We start from the raw sequence: 13,674 nt of genomic DNA, 5'->3' as shown, positions 1-13,674 counted from the left end.
GATGAGTGTCACGGATCATCACATTCATCATGTTGAAGTGCAACGAATATCTTAGAATAAGAACAAGTCGAATTGAATAGAAAATAGTAGTACTTGCATTGAAACTTGAGGTACAGCAGAGCTCCACACCCTTAATTTATGGTGTGTAAAAACTTCACCGTTGAAAATACATAAGTGATAGAGGTCCAGGCATGGCCGAATGGCCAGCCCCCATGAAAGACCGAATGGTCAAAAGAACTAGATAGTCCACGACGTCTAATAAACTAGTAAAAAGTTCTATTTATACTAAACTAGCTACTAGGGTTTACAGAAGTAAGTAATTGATGCATAAATTCATTTCCGGGGCCCACTTGGTGTGTGCTTGGGCTGAGCTTGATCTATCCACGAGCTGAGGCTTCTCTTGGAGTTGAACGCCAAGTTGTAACTTGTTTTGGGCGTTCAACTCTGGTTCGTGACGTGTTTCTGGCGTTTGACTCCAGAATGCAGCATAGAACTGGCGTTGAGCGCCAGTTTGCGTCGTCAAATCTCAAATAAAGTATGAACTATTATATATTACTGGAAAGCTTTAGATGTCTAATTTCCAACGCCATTAAGAACGCGCCAATTGGCATTCTGTAGCTCCATAAAATCCATTTTGAGTGCAGGGAGGTCAGATTCCAGCAGCATCAGCAGTCCTTTGTCAGCCTCCTATCAGAGTTTTGCTCAGGTCCCTCAATTTCAGCCAAAAAATACCTGAAATCACAGAAAAACACACAAACTCATAGTAAAGTCCAGAAATATGAATTTAGCATAAAAACTAATAAAAATATCCCTAAAAGTAACTAGATCATACTAAAAACTACCTAAAAACAATGCCAAAAAGAGTATAAATTATCTGCTCATCAGCATTGCATGCCCAAAGAGGAATGTCATTGGCGTTCAACGCCAAGAAGGGGTGCTCACTCCTGGAATTGAATGCCCAAAATGGGGCGGTCTTTATAGCGTTGAATGCCAAGAAGGGGGGGTCCTCAAAGCGTTGAATGCCAAGAAGGGGGTAGCAAGGGCGTTGAACGCCCAATTAAGGATGGTCAGACACATGCAAGTGCTGATAAGACCCTTCCTAAGCAAGCTACTAACCCCCCTTCCATTTCAGTAGGCATTCAACCAAAATCAATTAAAGTTGATGAATACAGAGCCAAGATGCCATATCCTTAGAAGCTCTGCCAAGCGGAAAAAGATAAACAATTTTCCCGCTTTGTGAACTATCTCAAGAAACTTGAGATCAAGATCCCTTTTGTAGAGGCTCTTGAGCAGATACCTTCTTATGCTAAATTTATGAAAGACATCTTAAGTCATAAGAAAGATTGCAGAGAGGCAGAAATAGTCTTCCTCACTGAAGAACATAGTGTAGTAATCCAAAAAAGCTTACCATAGAAACTAAAAGATCTTGGGAACTTTATGATACCCTGCACCTTTGGGGATGCCTATACAAAGACAGCCCTATGTGATCGTGGAGCAAGTATTAACCTAATGCCTGCATCACTAATAAAGAAGCTCTGTTTAACTCACGAAGTTAAACCCACCCGCATATGTCTTCAACTTGCTGATGGCCCTTGTTAAGCTTCCATCAGGCGTGATTGAAGACATGATTGTTAGGATTGGACCCTTTGCTTTTCCCACAGATTTTGTAGTATTGGAGATGGACGAGCACAAGAGTGTAACCCTCATTCTAGGAAGACCCTTTCTAACTACAGGACAGACTCTCATTGACATTTAGAAAGGGAAAGTGACCTTGAGAGTCAATGAGGATGAGTTTGTACTAAATGCTGTCAAAGTCATGCAGTATCCAGACACTCTAGAGGTGTGCATGAGTATTGATATCATTGATTCCCTAGTGGAAGAAGTGAATATGGCTGAGAGACTCAAAGAAGAGCTGAACGACATCTTTTATGATGCTTAGCCTGATATAAAAGAGCCAGAGGAAATAAAGGAACCTCTGAAAACTCCTAAGGAAGAGGACAAGCCTCCTAAACTCGAGCTCAAGCCATTACCATCCTCTTTGAAATATGCATTTCTAGGAGATAGAGATACTTATCCTGTGATTATAAGCTCTGCCTTAGAACCATAGGAAAAAGCACTAATCCAAGTGCTTAAGATACACAAGACAGCTCTTAGGTGGACAATAAGTGACCTTAAGGGTATTAGCCCAACTCGATGCATGCACAAGATCCTGCTGGAAGATGATGCCAAACCAGTGGTACAACCACAAAGGTGATTGAATCCAGCTATGATAGAAGTGGTATAGAAGGAAGTCACAAAATTATGGGAGGCTAGGATTATTTATCCCATCTCTAATAGCCACTGGGTGAGCCCTATCCAAGTTGTCCCCAAGAAGGGAGGCATGACAGTAGGTCATAATGAAAAGAATGAACTGATTCCTACAAGGACATTTATAGGGTGGTGTATGAGCATTGACTATAGGAGGCTCAATAACGCCACCAGAAAGGATCATTTTTCTTTACCATTTATAGACAAAATGCTGGAGAGACTAGCAGGTCATGCATTCTACTGATTTTTGGATGGCTATTCAGCCTATAATTAAATTGTAATAGATCCTCAAGATCAAGAAAAGACAGCATTCACATGCCCATATGGGGTGTTTGCTTATAGGCAGATGCCATTTGGCCCGTGCAATGCACCTGCCACCTTTCAGAGGTGTATGCTCTCCATCTTCACTAATATGGTGGAGAAGTTCCTTGAACTATTCATGGATGACTTCTCCATCTTTGGATACAGATTTGACTCTTGCCTTGACCATCTGGCCCTAGTTCTCCCAAGAGACAAATAAATTTGAAATAGATAAGAAGTTAGAGCAAGATTTTGAAATCAAGGATTTTTTTAAAAGAATATATGATTTGAAAAAGATATTTTTGAAAAACAAATTAAAAAGACTTGATTTTTTTAAAATTAATGACTTGATTAACAAAAAACTAACAGATATGATTCTAAATTTCAAATATTGAATCTCTCTTAACAAGAAAGTAACAAACTTGAAATTTTTGAATCAAGATTTGATTTTTGAAAAAGATATGTTTGAAAAGATACGATTTTGAAAAAGATATGATTGAAAATATTTAATTTGAAAAAGATTTGGTTTTGAAAAAAAAAATATGAAGATTTGAAAAAGATATGATTTGAAAACAAAATTCCTCTCCTTGTGTCATCCTGGCGTTAAACGCCCAGGAACTGCATGTTTTGGGCATTTAATGCCCAATTGCTGCATAGTTTGGGCGTTTAAAGGCCCAACCAGGTACCCTGGCTGGCGTTTAAACGCCAGTTTTCCTTCTTCACTGGGCATTTTGATTGCCCAGCTTTTTCTCTGTAATTCCTCTACTTTATGTTTTTGGATCTTCATTTTGCTAAATCCTTTATTCAAGAAGATATGTTTTCAATTTTTGAAAAACAACAAAATGAGTCGAAACATATAATTCTTGGATCAAAACACAAGATATATGCAAGAACATTATGAACATCAAGATGAACACCAAGAACAATCTTGAAAATCAAGATGAACATCAAGAACTCAGTTTTCTTAATGAAAGAAAACATGGAGGACACCAAACTTAGAACTTTCTCATGTTTGGGCCATATGAATGCAAGAATGCATATGTAGAACATCATGCAGTGCAAATCAATAAATCATGAAAATCAAACAAGGCAATTCATCAAGAACGACTTGAAGATCATCAAGAACACAATGCATGTGTTTCGAAAATTGCAAGACAATTAAAATCATGCAATTGACACCAAACTTAAAATTTGGCCCTAGATTCAAACAAGAACCATGAAATATTTTTGAGTTTTTATGATTTTATGAATTTTTTGGGTTTTTTTTTTAAATATGGTTTCGGAAAAAACGAAAACAAATAAAAAACTTTTGAAAGATTTTTGAAAACTTTTTTGAAAAGAAAATAAAAATTACCTAATCTGAGCAACAAGATGAACCGTCAGTTGTCCAAACTCGAACAATCCTCGACAACAGCGCCAAAAACTTTGTGCACGAAATTGTGATACACAATGGCGCCAACAACTTGATACACACAATTGTAATCTCAACTCTTTTTCACAACTTCGCACAACTAACCAGCAAGTGCACTGGGTCGTCCAAGTAATAAACCTTACGTGAGTAAGGGTCGATCCCACGGAGATTGTCGGCATGAAGCAAGCTGTGGTCACCTTGTAAATCTCAGTCAGGCGAATTCAAATGGTTATGGAGTTTTAATAATTAAAAAGATAAATAAAACATAAAGTAAAGATAGAGATACTTATGTAATTCATTGGTGAGAATTTCAGATAAGTGCATAGAGATGCTTTGTTCCTTTTGAATCTCTGCTTTCCTACTACCTTCATCCAATCCTTCATACTCCTTTCTATGGCAAGCTGTGTGTTGGGGGATCACCGTTGTCAATGGATACCGTCCGTCCTCTCAGTGAAAATGGTCCAAATGCGCTATCACCGCACTTAATCATCTGTCGGTTCTCACTCATGCTGGAATAGGATCCATTGATCCTTTTGCGTCTGTCACTACGCCCAGCACTTGCGAGTTTGAAGCTCGTCACAGTCATCCCATCCCAGATCCTACTCGGAATAACACAGATAAGGTTTAGACTGTTTGGATCTCAAGAATGCTGCCACTTGATTCTAGCTTATACCACGAAGACTCTGATCATGAACCAGAAGGCTAAGAGATATGCATTCAAGCTTGTTTGCATGTAGAATGGGAGTGTTGTCAGGCACACGTTCATAGGTTGAGAATGATGATGAACGTCATATAATCATCACATTCATCATGGTCTTGGATGCGAATGGATATCTTAGAACAGGAATAAGCATGACTTGAATAGAAAATAGTAGTAATTGCATTAATACTCGAGGAACAGCAGAGCTCCACACCTTAATCAATGGTGTGTAGAAACTCCACCGTTGAAAATACATAAGTGATAAAGGTCCAGGCATGGCCGTGAGGCCAGCCCCCAATGTCTAAGATCGCCTAAGCTGATCAAAGATAGATGCCAAGATTAAAATATAACAGTAAAAAGTCCTATTTATACTAAACTAGTTACTAGGGTTTACAGAAATAAGTAAGTGATGCAGGAATCCACTTCCGGGCCCACGTGGTGTGTTCTTGGGCTGAGCATTGAAGCTTTCATGTGTAGAGGTCTTCCTTGGAGTTAAACACCATCTTTGGTGCCAGTTTGGGAGTTTAACTCCAACTTTTATGCCAGTTCTGGCGTTTTGACGCCAGAAAAAGGCAGAGAGTTGGCGTTTTGACGCTATTTTACGTCATCAAAACTCGCACAAAGTATAGGCTATTATATATTTCTGGAAAGCCCGAGATGTCTACTTTTCAACCCAATTGAGAGCGTGCCATTTGGAGTTATGTAGCTCCAGAAAATCCACTTCGAATGCAAGGAGGTCAGAATCCAACAGCATCTATAGTCCTTTGTCAGCCTCTGAATCAGATTTTTGCTCAGGTCCCTCAATTTCAGCCAGAAAATACCTGAAATCACAGAAAAACACACAAACTCATAGTAAAGTCTAGAAATGTGAATTTTTTTTAGAAACTAATAAAAGTATACTAAAAGCTAACTATATCATACTAAAAACTATATAAAAATAATGCCAAAAAGCGTATAAATTATCCGCTCATCACTTATCTTATCTTAATTCAAATTCAATTTTTAAAACTCAAAATTCAAAATTCAAAATTCAAATTTCAAATTTCAAAATCAAACATTTTTTAAATCTTATCTTTTTTTTAAAATCTTTCTTAATTAGTTACTTGTCTTTTCTTTCTTCTTTTTCAAAACTTCCTAACTAATTCCTCCCTTTTCTGTTTTCGAAAACTTCCTACCTACTTCTCTTTCTTCTTTTTTCAAAAACCATCTATTTAATTTTAAAATCTTTTATTTAATTAGCTTTTATTTTCGAATTTAATTAATAAATAAAAATAAAAACAAATATTTTAATTTTAGTTTCCCTTTTTACTTCTTAATATCCAATCTCTCCTACCTTTCTTCACCATGAATCCAAATGGGAATGAACAGTTCAGAAGAACTTTGGGGTCCTACATGGCCCCCACTCCTGTTTCTATGGGAGAAGTATTAGTATACTGATGAGCGGATAATTTGTACGCTTTTTGGCATTATTTTTAGTATGTTTTTAGTATGTTTTAGTTAGTTTTAGTATATTTTTATTAGTTTTTAGTTAAAATTCACTTTTCTGGACTTTACTATGAGTTTGTGCGTTTTTCTGTGATTTCAGGTAATTTCTGGCTGAAATTGAGGGTCCTGAGCAAAAATCTGATTTAGAGGCTGAAAAGGACTGCAGATGCTGTTGGATTCTGACCTCCCTGCACTCGAAGAGGATTTTCTGGAGCTACAGAAGCCCAATTGGCGCACTCTCAAAGGCGTTGGAAAGTAGACATCCTGGGCTTTCCAGCAATGTATAATAGTTTATACTTTGCCCGAGATTTGATGGCCCAAACTGGCATTCCAAATCAGCTCAAAACTGCCCGGCGTTTAACGCCGGAACTGGCACAAGAATGGGAGTTAAATGCCCAAACTGGCACAAAAGCTGGCGTTTAACTCCAAGAAGAGTCTCTACACGAAAATGCTTTAATGCTCAGCCCAAGCACACATCAAGTGGGCCCGGAAGTGGATTTTTATGTCATTTACTCACCTTTGTAATTCTTAAGCTATTAGTTCCCTATAAATAGGACCTTTTGCTATTGTATTTAGACATCTTGGTAGCTATCTTCGAGTTTTATGCGATCTTAGATCATGGGGCTGGCCTCACGGCCATGCCTAGACCTTGTTCTTATGTATTTTCAACGGTGGAGTTTCTACACACCATAGATTAAGGTGTGGAGCTCTGCTGTACCTCGAGTATTAATGCAATTACTATTGTTCTTCTTTTCAATTCAGCTTGTTCTTGTTCCAAGATATCACTTGTTCTTCAACTTGATGAATGTGATGATCCGTGACACTCATCATCATTCTCACCTATGAACGTGTGACCGTCAATCACCTCCGTTCTACCTTAGATTGGGTAGATATCTCTTGGGTTCTTTAACCGGAATCTTCGTGGTATAAGCTAGAATTGATGACTGATTCAAGAGAATCTGGAAGGTCTAAACCTTGTCTGTGGTATTCTGAGTAGGATTCAATGATTGAATGACTGTGACGAGCTTCAAACTCGCGATTGTGGGGCGTTAGTGACAGACGCAAAAGAATCACTGGATTCTATTCCGACATGATCGAGAACCGACAGCTGGATAGCCGTGCCGTGACAGGGTGCGTTGAACATTTCCACTGAGAGGACGGGACTGTAGCCATTGACAACGGTGATGCCCAACATACAGCTTGCCATGGAAAGGAGTAAGAAGAGTTGGATGAAGACAGTAGGAAAGCAGAGAGACAGAAAGGGCAAAGCATCTCCATTCGCTTATCTAAAGTTCTCATCAATGAATTACATAAGTATCTCTATCTCTATCTTTATGTTTTATTCATATATCATCCATAACCATTTGAGTCTGCCTGACTGAGATTTACAAGGTGACCATAGCTTGCTTCATACCAACAATCTCCGTGGGATCGACCCTTACTCGCGTAAGGTTTATTACTTGGACGACCCAGTGTACTTGCTGGTTAGTTGTGCGAAGTTGTGTTTATGCCATGGTATTGAACGCCAAGTTTTTGGATTCATTACCGGAGATTATTTGAGTTGTGAAAAGTATTGATCACAATTTCGTGCACCAAGTTTTTGGCGCCGTTGCCGGGGATTGTTTCGAGTATGGACAACTGACGGTTCATCTTGTTGCTTAGATTAGGTATTTTTCAGAGTTCTTAAGAATGAATTCTAGTGTTTCAAGGTGATGATCTTATCATCACCAAAGCTGATTGATTCTCATCAATTTAGCTCTTGAATGCAATGTCCTGCTGAAGCTTGGCTATCCATGTCTAATTCCTTTAGACTGAAGCTTTAGACTAACATTGCATGATTCCTGGAATTCTCATTAAGAATTTTGATACCTTTATTTTCTTTTCCACTTAATTTTCGGAAAAAACCAAAAAAAAAATTACAAAATCATAAAAACCAAAAATATGTTGTGTTTCTTATTGAGACACTAGTCTCATTTTAAGTTTGGTGTCTTGCATGCATTGTTTATTTGATCTTGGTTCTGTTTTCAAGTCAATAATACAGGGAACTGAAGATTCAGTACATGCAGCAGAGGAATTATACAGAAAAAGCTGGGCGTTCAAAACGCCCAGTGAAGAAGGAAAAACTGGCGTCTAAACGCCAGCCAGGATACCTGGCTGGGCGTTTAACGCCCAAAAAGGTAGCATTTTGGGCGTTAAACGCCAGAATGTGCACCATTCTGGGCGTTTAACGCCAGGATGGCACAAGAGGGAAGATTTTGTTTTCAAATCAATTTTTTTCAAGTTTTCAAAGTTTTTCAAAATCAAATCTTTTTCAAATCATATCTTTTCAATCAAATCTTTTTCAAAATCAATTTCTTTCCTTTTTCAAAAATACTTGCTATCAATTAATGATTTGATTCAACATTTCATGTATGTTGCCTTTTCTGTTGAGAGAGGTTTAATGTTTGAATCATATCTTTTCTTGTTAGGCAAGTCATTAATTTTTAAAATCAAATCTTTTTAAATTGTTTTTCAAATCATATCTTTTCAATCATATCTTTTTAATCACATCTTTTTCAAAAAAAAGTTTTCAATCATATCTTCTTCAAAATCTTTTTCAAAATGATTTTTAAAATCTTTTTAATTAATTTTCGAAAAAAATCTCTTCCCCTCTTCTCACATCCTTCTATTTATGGAGTACCACTCCTCCTCAATGCACAATTCAAACTCTATCCCACTAAGTTCGAATTTTTCTACCTCTTCCTTCTATTTTTCTGTTCCTCTGACACCTCAAGGAATCTCTATACTGTGACATAGAGGATTCCATATTTTCTTATTCTCTTCTCTTTCATATGAGCAGGAGCAAAGACAAAAGCATTCTTGTTGAGGCTGGCCCTGAACCTGAAAGGACCTTGAAGCGAAAGCTAAGAGAAGCTAAGGCACAACTCTTTGTAGAGGACCTAACAGAAATCTTCAAAGAAGAAGAACCCACGGCAGCCGAAAACAACAACAATGCAAGGAAGGTGCTGGGTGACTTTACTGCACCTACTCCCGACTTCTATGGGAGAAGCATCTCTATCCCTGCCATTGGAGCAAACAAATTTGAGCTTAAGCCTCAATTAGTTTCTCTAATGCAACAGAATTGCAAGTTTCATGGACTTCCATTGGAAGATCCTCATCAGTTTTTAGCTGAATTCTTGCAAATCTGTGACACTGTCAAGACCAATGGGGTTGACCCTGAGGTCTACAGACTTATGCTATTCCCTTTTGCTGTAAGAGACAGAGCTAGGATATGGTTGGACTCACAACCTAAAGAAAGCCTGAACTCTTGGGAAAAGCTAGTCAATGCCTTCTTGGCAAAGTTCTTTCCACCTCAAAAAATTGAGTAAGCTTAGAGTGGAAGTCCAAACCTTCAGACAGAAGGAAGAAGAATCCCTCTATGAAGCTTGGGAAAGATACAAACAATTGATCAGAAAATGTCCTTCTGACATGCTTTCTGAATGGAGCATCATAGGTATTTTCTATGATGGTCTCTCTGAACTATCCAAGATGTCTTTGGATAGCTCTGCTGGAGGATCTCTTCATCTGAAGAAGACGCCTACAGAAGCTCAAGAACTCATTGAAATGGTTGCAAATAACCAATTCATGTACACTTCTGAAAGGAATCCTGTGAACAATGGGACAAATCAGAAGAAAAGAGTTCTTGAGATTGATACTCTGAATGCCATACTGGCTCAGAACAAAATACTAACTCAGCAAGTCAATTTGATTTCTCAAAGTCTGTCTGGAATGCAAAATGCACCAGGCAGTACTAAGGATGCTTCATCTGAAGAAGAAGCTTATGATCCTGAGAACCCTTCAATGGAAGAGGTGAATTACATGGGAGAACCCTATGGAAACACCTATAATTCTTCATGGAGAAATCATCCAAATTTCTCATGGAAGGATCAACAGAGACCTCAACAAGGTTTCAACAACAATAATGGTGGAAGAAACAGGTTTAGCAATGGCAAGCCTTTTCCATCATCTTCTCAGCAACAGACAGAGAATTCTAAGCAGAATCACTCTGACATGATCGAGAACTGACAGCTGGATAGTCGTGCCGTGACAGGGTGCGTTGAACATTTCCACTGAGAGGACGGGACTGTAGCCATTGACAACGGTGATGCCCAACATACAGCTTGCCATGGAAAGGAGTAAGAAGAGTTGGATGAAGACAGTAGGAAAGCAGAGAGACAGAAAGGGCAAAGCATCTCCATTCGCTTATCTAAAGTTCTCACCAATGAATTACATAAGTATCTCTATCTCTATCTTTATGTTTTATTCATATATCATCCATAACCATTTGAGTCTGCCTGACTGAGATTTACAAGGTGACCATAGCTTGCTTCATACCAACAATCTCCGTGGGATCGACCCTTACTCGCGTAAGGTTTATTACTTGGACGACCCAGTGTACTTGCTGGTTAGTTGTGCGAAGTTGTGTTTATGCCATAGTATTGAACGCCAAGTTTTTGGATTCATTACCGGAGATTATTTGAGTTGTGAAAAGTATTGATCACAATTTCGTGCACCATATACCCCCCATTGGAGCAAGTAATTTTGAGCTAAATCCTCAGCTCATTATTCTGGTGCAGCAAAACTGCCAATACTCTGGACTTCCATAGGAAGAGCCTACTGAGTTCTTGCCAAACATTTTACAAATTACTAACACAGTACGCACTAAGGGAGTAGATCATGATGTCTACAGATTGCTAGTCTTTCCCTTTGCTGTGAGAGATCAAGCAAATAGTTGGTTAGATAACCAACCCAAATCTACCTTGAAAACATGGAAGCAGCTAGTAGACAAGTTTCTGAATCAATACTTTTCCCTAAGGAAGTTAACCCAGTTAAGGCTGGACATCCAAGGTTTCAAGCAAGAGAATAATAAATCTCTTCATGATGCTTGGGGAGGCTTAGAGGAATGCTACGGAAATGCCCCACTGAAATGTTTTCAGAATGGGTGCAATTAGACATTTTTTATCATGGTCTCACAGACATGGCTAGGATGTTTCTAGACCACTCTTCTAGTGGTTCTATACATTTGAGGAGGACAATGAAGAGGCTCACGAACTTATTGAGACAGTTGCCATGAACCAGCATCTATACTCGGTTGATGAGACTTTCATAAAATGAGAGGTTAAGGCAATATCTGCTGAGTCTAACCCTCAGAACAAGATGGCCTATTGACTCAGCAGCTATACGCCCTTGCACAACAGTTACTGGAGCTGCAAGAGGCTTTGCGAGAAACTCATACTTCCAACAGGAACGTAGAAGCCCAGCTTAGTCAAACAAGGTAGCAATTATCTAAGCAGATAAAAGATAAATGTCAGGCGATCCAACTGAGGAGTAGGAGAATATTAAACACCTAACCTCAAAATAGCAGAAGACCAGGGGAAGAAAAGCTGACAGAGGATAACCAGACTGCTGTCCAAGACACCTCTGAGGGCATTGCTTGGCCAAAGAGGAATGTCATTGGCGTTCAACGCCAAGAAGGGGTGCTCACTCCTGGCATTGAATGCCCAAAATGGGGCGGTCCTCAGAGCGTTGAATGCCAAGAAGGGGGCGGTCCTCATAGCGTTGAATGCCAAGAAGGGGGTAGCAAGGGCGTTGAACGCCCAATTAGGGATGGTCAGACACATGCAAGTGCTGATAAGACCCTTCCTAAGCAAGCTACTAACCCCCCCTTCCATTTCAGTAGGCATTCAACCAAAATCAATTAAAGTTGATGAATACAGAGCCAAGATGCCATATCCTTAGAAGCTCCGCCTAGCGGAAAAAGATAAACAATTTTCCCGCTTTGTGAACTATCTCAAGACACTTGAGATAAAGATTCCTTTTGTAGAGGCTCTTGAGCAGATACCTTCTTATGCTAAGTTCATGAAAGACATCTTAAGTCATAAGAAAGATTGTAGAGAGGCAGAAATAGTCTTCCTCATTGAAGAACATAGTGTAGTAATCCAAAAAAGCTTACCAGAAAAGCTAAAAGATCTTGGGAGCTTTATGATACCCTGCACCTTTGGGGATGCCTATACAAAGACAGCCCTATGTGATCGCGGAGCAAGTATTAACCTAATGCCTGCATCACTAATAAAGAAGCTCTGTTTAACTCACGAAGTTAAACCCACTCGCATATGTCTTCAACTTGCTGATGGCCTTGTTAAGCTTCCATCAGGCGTGATTGAGGACATGATTGTTAGGATTGGACCCTTTACTTTTCCCACAGATTTTGTAGTATTGGAGATGGACGAGCACAAGAGTGTAACCCTCATTCTAGGAAGACCCTTTCTAACTACAGGACAGACTCTCATTGATATTTAGAAAGGAAAAGTGACCTTGAGAGTCAATGAGGATGAGTTTGTACTAAATGCTGTCAAAGTCATGCAGTATCCAGACACTCTAGAGGTGTGCATGAGTATTGATATCATTGATTCCCTAGTGGAAGAAGTGAATATGGCTGAGAGACTCAAAGAAGAGCTGAACGACATCTTTTATGATGCTCAGCCTGATATAAAAGAGCCAGAGGAAATAAAGGAACCTCTGAAAACTCCTAAGGAAGAGGACAAGCCTCCTAAACTCGAGCTCAAGCCATTACCATCCTCTTTGAAATATGCATTTCTAGGAGATGGAGATACTTATCCTGTGATTATAAGCTCTGCCTTAGAACCATAGGAAAAAGCACTAATCCAAGTGCTTAAGATACACAAGACAGCTCTTAGGTGGACAATAAGTGACCTTAAGGGTATTAGCCCAACTCGATGTATGCACAAGATCCTGCTGAAAGATGATGCCAAACCAGTTGTACAACCACAAAGGTGACTGAATCCAGCCATGATGGAAGTGGTATTGAAGGAAGTCACAAAATTATGGGAGGCTAGGATTATTTATCCTATCTCTAATAGCCACTAGGTGAGCCCTATCCAAGTTGTCCCCAAGAAGGGAGGCATGACAGTAGGTCATAATGAAAAGAATGAACTGATTCCTACAAGGACAGTTATAGGGTGGTGTATGAGCATTGACTATAGGAGGCTCAATAACGCCACCAGAAAGGATCATTTTTCTTTACCATTTATAGACAAAATGCTGGAGAGACTAGCAGGTCATGCATTCTACTACTTTTTGGATAGCTATTCAGCCTGTAATTAAATTGCAATAGATCCTCAAGATCAAGAAAAGACAGCATTCACATGCCCATATGGGGTGTTTGCTTATAGGCAGATGCCATTTGGCCCGTGCAATGCACCTGCCACCTTTCAGAGGTGTATACTCTCCATCTTCACTGATATGGTGGAGAAGTTCCTTGAACTATTCATGGATGACTTCTCCATCTTTGGATACAGATTTGACTCCTGCCTTGAACATCTTGCCCTAGTTCTCCCAAGAGACAAACCTGGTTTTAAACTGCGAAAAAAGCCACTTTATGGTGACTAAAGGGATTGTTCTTGAGCATCGG

At 39.2% G+C, this 13,674-nt stretch overlaps 1 non-coding gene across 1 annotated transcript; it reads right to left on the bottom strand.

The window, feature by feature from the left end:
- Positions 1 to 9,569: 9,569 nt before the first annotated feature.
- On the bottom strand, positions 9,570 to 9,677 carry LOC130977965 (small nucleolar RNA R71). Its single transcript, XR_009085632.1, has one exon. It is a non-coding gene; the product is annotated as a small nucleolar RNA R71 (small nucleolar RNA).
- Between the last annotated feature and the right edge of the window lie 3,997 nt (positions 9,678 to 13,674).

This window comes from Arachis stenosperma, chromosome 4 (genome assembly GCF_014773155.1).
Source record: "Arachis stenosperma cultivar V10309 chromosome 4, arast.V10309.gnm1.PFL2, whole genome shotgun sequence".
In the NCBI taxonomy this organism is placed as follows: Eukaryota; Viridiplantae; Streptophyta; class Magnoliopsida; order Fabales; family Fabaceae; genus Arachis; species Arachis stenosperma.
The sequence above is the reverse complement of the archived record's forward strand: the minus strand, read 5'-3'. Positions and strand labels throughout refer to the sequence as shown.